Source organism: Perca fluviatilis, chromosome 17 (genome assembly GCF_010015445.1).
Source record: "Perca fluviatilis chromosome 17, GENO_Pfluv_1.0, whole genome shotgun sequence".
In the NCBI taxonomy this organism is placed as follows: Eukaryota; Metazoa; Chordata; class Actinopteri; order Perciformes; family Percidae; genus Perca; species Perca fluviatilis.
The window spans coordinates 37,010,598-37,018,220 of NC_053128.1; positions in this window are offsets into that span (position 1 = coordinate 37,010,598).

Consider the following 7,623-nt stretch of genomic DNA (forward strand, 5'->3'; position numbering starts at 1 on the left):
AAAGAATCATTATGAACCAGACAGTTGGTAGAGAAACAGGAAATGTGTAAAAGGAAGCTGTGCAACACAGGTGGCCTCAACCCTGGCCAAGATGACAGTCTGCCTAGAGACAGAGGACACCGCCCTGCGCAGAAGGGAGAAGAAGGAAGGGGCAGTTGAATTTCAGGGCTCACAACTGGACAGAGACTGTGCTAATCTTTGCTAAGTGTATAAAACAAAAGTAGTCTCAGGTGATTAGAGAGCCCATTAGGTTTCTAGTTAGTGTGGATTAAGAGTCCACTAGTTTAGTTAATATGTCCAACAAGGGAAACCTTCACAGAACAAACTATCAGAATCAACATATTACTCAAATATGGAGAATCTCAAACATAATGGCCCTCATTTACAAAACAAATGTACAACAGAAAACAAGCATAAAACTGGTGTAAGGTCATTTCCACACAAAGCTCGGCATTTATCAATATGGACGTGAGCGGATGCTGCGATCAAATCTCATCTCAAGTTTAAACTTGTGTACGCACGTTTTGGAGTCAGTGTGGATTTGCGGTGCAGCATACAATCAGTTTAACAGGAGAAGGAGAAGTCATCAGTTGATTGCTTATCAGCAATGGCAGATCTGGCTCTTTTAGAAGACCACTATGCGCCGGTACAACGGTGCACACGTACGCACACTGGCTACGGTGGAGCGCTCCATCAGATTGTTTAAGGGCAGATGGCTCTGTCTTGCAGCAGCAGGGGTGGAAACCTACTATACACGGCAGAAAAAGTCTGCAACATTGTTTTAGCCTGTGGGGTTCTACACAACATCTCGCAGGAAAACACGGTGCCATAAATGTAGTGATGGAGCCAGATGAGCCGATGCCCAGAGAGCAGTGTCCAGCACAGCCCCAACTGGGGGCTATACCAAGGAGACAGGATATTATTCCTCGCTTTTAAAAAAATGACTATGCTTTAACATTTTTATTTATTCTTCAGGTTTTCGTTTCTCTTTTAAAGTGTTGATGGCCACAAGTGAACAATTTATTTCAGCCAATGACCGGCATATTTTGGCTTGTTTTTCCAGCCCCTCTGCTGTCAGGAAAAAAAACACACTGCATAAACTCCACTACCGTGTGTTTATTTAAATAAATATATAGGTACACCATGTAGACCTAACAAACTGCAATATAAGCCTGTATATCACTACTAGGACTATAGAATACATATGTCAAGGATGTATACATTCAATAAACTTCAGCTGAAGTCTGATTTACTATGGAAACACTGTTGACCGCATCAGTGATCTCTCTCCATTCCATATTCTTTCTACAGCCTTTAATAACAGTTTTCAGGCTGCCAAATAGTGAACCTGAGACATCAGGGTTTCAATCTCCACCTCTGAAAAGTGCCGCTTCTCAGCCGAAATACTAAAAAAGGTATATTACTGACAGCACCAGTATTACTTTCATGGAATTGGTATCTAATAAATGAATTACAGCAGCAGGGTCTGTAGAAGATCATCTCAATCAGTTTAATTCTGAAATACTCGGGGTACTTGATGTCATAGCACCTGTTAGGACTTAAATAAGGTTTGGTAAACAGAAAGCCCCATGGGAAGAAAGAATGCAGGAAGGCAGAACGAAGATGGTGAAAAACGAAAACACAGATAAATCATGAGATCTACAAAGATAAACTCTGTCAGTACAACACTGTGCTACGCAGTATGAGGCAGTCCCACTGAAATTATTAATGATAATATTAATAATACATGTGTATTATTTGCCACTGTTGATAGGTTAACTAATCCACCCATGCAGTCTTGCCCTGACTTTGTCTCAATTAAACAATGTAAGGAGTTTGCCGAATTCTTCCAAAATAAAATTTAAAACATAAGATTCAGTATTAGCTCCACTCTGAGCAGAAACATTGACACTTTATCACCCCATACAAAAGTAAGGGTCTCTATGTCTGAATTTAATGCTATTGATGATAAAACACAGAAATCGTGCAGAATCTTAATGGTCCAATATGTAATACTGACAGCTAGTGAGGTAACTGGTTCCAACTAGCCTACTGCTCCCAATAAGTGACAAAATAACGCCAACATGTCCCTGTTTACATGTTGTGATTTGTATAGTCACAGCGTGTACACATAACAAGGTCACTATGCTTTTATTATCTAGTAATTGTTGACTCTATTACTCTGTTACCCCAGGCGAACTCTCTGCTCCTCACCACAGGGCTTCAGGTGCTGTGAGCAAATCACTACGCCCAAGTAGCAGAAGTAGCAGTGCTTCGCCTTTCTGAGAATATAGTTTGTATAAGGTTAGAAGATGGCTGTGTGTCATGTGACCTTGTTATTTGTACACGCTGTGACTCTACAAATCACAACATGTAAAAAGAAAAATGTTGGCGTCATTTTGTCACTTATTCGGAGCAGTAGGCTGGTTGGAGTCGGTTACCTCCAGGATCTGTGCTAGGCTTAGCTAGCGGTGGGTGCTTCAGACAGAGTTAGGACACGCACAGAGATGAGAAGGGTATGTTTCGACTTGTCTAACTCTGGGGGTTACTGTGAATGAGTTAAAGTCACAATAAGTTGGCGTGTTGTTTTAACATTGATTGAGTAAAAAGGCCAAAACCCATCTACGTTGATTATAGCGCCCCCTAATGGCTGATCTTCGCCAAATTTGGTACAGAGCCTCAGAGTGGCATTCCGAACGAGCATCACCAATTAGCCTTTCGCCAAGCCCCGCCCCCCTTAGTTACTGTTGCTACGTCCGACAAACAAATGGTCAAACACGACCAGCGCGACAGATTGCTATGACGGGAAGAGGTATACCCGTGCGTGTCTGTGACCTTTTTTGGAGCGATACCTCCGCGATATCCTCCAAATCGAGGCAAAAGGGGTTACAGTACGCAGTGGAGGGATATATTCAAATGTTCGACTTTGTTGTAAACTGACGAAAAATAAAGTTGGGGAGCTCAAAGAGCCAACACAACAGCAGCTAATGTAGCTAGCATTAGCTAACATGTTAACTAATGTTGGCTAAAGCTAAAGGGCTCGTTAAACTTAGCTTAGAGAGGAGGTTAACATTCTGGCAATGATATCCATGGTAATCATAACTTTGGTCCAATTTGTGTTCTTGCCTCTAGTTAGTAGATCTAAACAACACGGTAGCTGTTAGCCTTAGCTTTGAGCAGACGTATTTATGCTTCTAAATGTTTGACACATTTAACTGGGAGTGGGGCCGTCCACACTGTTTTATCCATTGTAGGCACCGCTCACGTTGGCCCTCATTTATGAAACGTTTTCTCTTGAACGTGAACAATTTATTTCTGCCATTGACCGAGTTATTTCGGCTTGTTTTTCCAGCCCCTCTGCTGTCAGAAAACAGGGTCGGGGTGGTGGTCCAGCATGGGGGGGCGGAGGACACGCGCTCTCCCTCAGCTGTTACCTCGTTCTCATAAAAAAAAACATGAGTAAAATAAAAGACACTACATAAACTCTGCTACTGTGTGTTTATTTAAATATAAGTACACCTACATGTAGGCCGTGGGCGCACCGCTTCACCATCTTGCTTGGAGTCAATGTTTGTCGGACCTGCTCACATAGTAACGGTTGCTATGATGTGTGATTGGACAATGGACGTTTTGGGGGAGGGGCCGGCGAGAGGTCAATTTTGTGTTGATAGCAATTAGTACGGCAGAGTAATTGCAATCAATGGCAAATGTCCCATTTGCATGCATTGAGTTATCGGCTATCGTTGATTATAGCGCCCCCTAATGGCCAATCTTTGCCAAATTTGGTAAAGAGCCTCACAGCGGCATGCAAAAAAAAAGCATTACAAGAATCGTGTTGATAGCATTTACTATGGCATAAATATTGCAATTGCAAATTTCCCATTTAAATGCATTGAGTTATTGTCCAAAACATATAAACGTTGATTATAGCGCCCCTTAACGGTCGGTCTTTGCCAAATTTGGTACAGAGCAATGCAGTGGGATGTTGAAAAAGGATCTCAAGTTCTTTGCTGATAACATTTAATGTGGCCGAGATATGATATGATATGTGTGTGGTAGCTAGCTAGGAAAATTAGTTTGGTCGTCAAATGTGCATACTTTAACGTAGCAAAATTCTTTTAATAAGTTTTGGTCAGGTCCATCTGGAGAGGCTATGTATGTGCATAAAGGGGCGTGGCCTTAATCATGTGATTCATCTTGATTCAAGGAACATGAGAATGTAAGGTGTTCTAATGTGTGATGTGTAATGTGGGAGTTAAAGGCAAAAAAACATTATAGCGCCACCTTGTGGTTCACATGCGTAATTTTTGGTAGGTGTGGTCCATGACCCATTGTCCATCTACCCCGTAAATTTAAAGTTGTTCACTTTAGTGTAAGTGGTGAATCTAGACATGGGTCCCATAGGCCACGCCCGCTTTGACCCCTCAGTACCCCACTGTAGGGGTGGTCTCAGGAGTGGCCCTAGATGGTAGCCATCACATTTTGTAAAAATCGGATGAGCCGTTCATGAGATATAAACTTTTTGTACTTGTAGCGCCCCCTAGTGGCCAATTTCAGTAAAATGTGTAGGGAACCTCCAGAGGGTCATGGGAAACAAGAATCTAAAGTTTTGCATTGATAGCATTTATTTTGGCCAAGATATGGCAAAGTTGGTGTTTTCATAGTTAGCTACACAAATTTGTTTCTGCTTAATATGTGCAATTTTTATCCTATAAAAGTTATTTTATTAATTTTTTGTCAGGTTGGTCTGGAGATGCTAACTGCCAAGTTTCGTGCAGATCGGTTGCACGACCTAGGAGGAGTTTGGCAAAGTAGGTTTTCATAAATCACGATTTTTCACGCATAAAAGACTAGGCAGAAATGGGCGTGGCCTATATCAGGAGATTCAGTTGGATCCAGGGAACGCGAAGATGTATGGCTTTTGAATGTGCGATGTACGGTTTGGGAGTTATAGGGCCAAATGCGTTTTTTCCTGCTATAGTGCCACCTAGTGGTGGATATGTGTAATTTTTGGAATCTGAGTTGTGTTCCTCAGTCTGTAACCCTCCTGAAAGTTTCACTTACATAACTTGTACGGTGTAGGCTGCAGTATGACTTTTACTGAAAAACTGGGCGTATACAGTCCTTGCAAAGTATTCCGCCCCTTGAACTTTTCGACCTTTTGCCACATTTCAGGCTTCAAACATAAAGATATAAAATGTAATTTTTTGTGAAGTATCAACAACAAGTGGGACACAATCATGAAGTGGAACGAAATTTATTGGATATTTCAAACCTTTTAACAAATCAAAAACTGAAAATTGGGTGGCAAAATATTCAGCCCCTTAAGTTAATACTTTGTAGCGCCACCTTTGCTGCGATTACAGCTGTAAGTTGGGGTATGTCTCTATCAGTTTTGCAATCGAGAGCTGAATTTTTGCCCATTCCTCCTTGCAAAACAGCTCAGCTCAGTGAGGTTGGATGGAGAGCGTTGTGAACAGCAGTTTCAGTTCTTTCCACAGATTCTCAATTGATCAGGTCTGACTTTGACTTGCATTCTAACACCTGGTATGTTTTTGTGAACCATTCCATTGTAGATTTTGCTTTAGGTTGATTATGTTTGTTGAGACAAACTTCGCCCAGTCTCAGGTTTTTGCAGACTCCATCAGTTTTTTCAGAATGGTCCTGTATTTGGCTCCATCCATCTTCCCATCAATTAACCATCTTTGTTGCTGAGAAAAGCAGGCCAAACCATGATGCTGCCACCACCATGTTTGACAGTGGGGATGGTGTGTTCAGGGTGATGAGCTGTGTTGTTTAGCCAAACATAACGTTTTGCATTGTTGCCAAAAGTTCGTTTTGTTCATCTGACCAGACACCTTCTTCCACATTTTGTGTGTCTCCAGGTGGCTTGTGCAAACTTTAAACAATACTTTTTATGGATATCTTTAAGAAATGGCTTTCTTCTTGCCACTCTTCCATAAAGGCCAGATTTGTGCAGTATCACTGATTGTTGTCCTATGGACAGAGTCTCCCGCCTCAGCTGTAGATCTCCCGAGTTCATCCAGAGTGATCATGGGCCTCTTGGCTGCATCTCTGATCAGTCTTCTCATTGTATGAGCTGAAAGTTTAGAGGGACGGCCTTAGATTTGTAGTGGTCTGATACTCCTTCCATTTCAATATTATCGCTTGCACAGTGCTCCTTGGGATGTTTAAAGCTTGGGAAATCTTTTTGTATCCAATCCTTTAAACTTCTCACAACAGTATCCGCCCCTGTGTGTTCTTGTTCTTCATGATGCTCTCTGCTTTAACGGACCTCTCAAGCATTTATCGGAGCTGATTACAAGTTAAATAATTGTTAGACTTTGTAAGCTGATTTTGATTTTTCGTTTTTTTAAGTTAATAATTCCAATTATTGTTTGTTTACAAATTGTTAGGAAACGAGTTCAAGGGCGAATACGCAGGCACTGTATATACTCAGCAACAAAAAAACGTCCTCTCACTTTCAACTGCTTTTATTTTCAGCCAACTTAAAATGCGTAACACTATCTATGAACATAAAAAGATTCAACTACTAAGAAATAAACTGAACAAATTGTCACAGACATGTGACTAACAAATGTGTCCCTGAAAAAAGGATGGTCAAAATGAAAAGTTACAGTCAGTATCTTGTGTGGCCACCAGCTGCATTAAAGTGCCCATATTATGAAAAAAACACTTTTTGTTAGGATTTGGGGTGTTCTTTTGTGTCTCTGGTGCTTCCACACACATACAAACTTTGAAAAAAATCCATCCATGGTGTTCTGAGTGAGATCTGGTTTCTGAATGTGTCCTGCCTTCAGTCTCCTGGTGAGCTGGTCAAAATTGGCTCGGACTGTGACGTCACAGTCCGAAATGAGCTGGCTAACCGCAACCGTTAGCTCGTAGCGTTAGCATGCTAACTCGTTCTCAATAGCAAAGCACTGCTACAACACACACAAGTTCAACATAATCTCCAAAAGAACTACTTCCATGTGCTCCCTGGTTTAGAAGAAGTCTCCCAGCTAATCCTGCCTTGGAACTGATTGAAGGTGGAGAAACAGCCTTTCTTTTACTGTCTACGGAGCTAGCTGACATGATCTACATCTGAGCTACTGCGCATGTGCGAGTGCAATCAAAGATAGTACAGAAGAAGAAGATGAAAAGAGGTCTCACTCTGTAGCTAAAACAGAGAGCTGAACACAGGGTGAAAAGAGGAGCTGCAGCAATGTGCAGTACAACAAAAATATGGTGTTTTTTGAAAATTAAACCATGTAAACCTATTCTGGTACAACCTTAAAATACAGTTATGAACCTGAAAATGAGCAGAATATGGGTGCTTTAAGTACTGCAGTGCATCTGCTCATCATGGACTTCACCAGGTTTGCCAGTTCTTGCTGTAAGATGTTACCCCTCTCTTCCACCAAGGCACCTGCAAGTTCCTGAACATTTCTGGGGGGCATGGTTCTCGCCTCACCCTCCGATCCAACAGGTCCCAGACGTGCTCAATGGGATTGAGATCCAGGCTCTTCGCTGGCCATGGCAGAACACTAACATTCCTGTCTTGCAGGAAATCGCGCACAGAACGAGCGGTATGGTTGGTGGCGTTATGATGCTGGAGGGTGA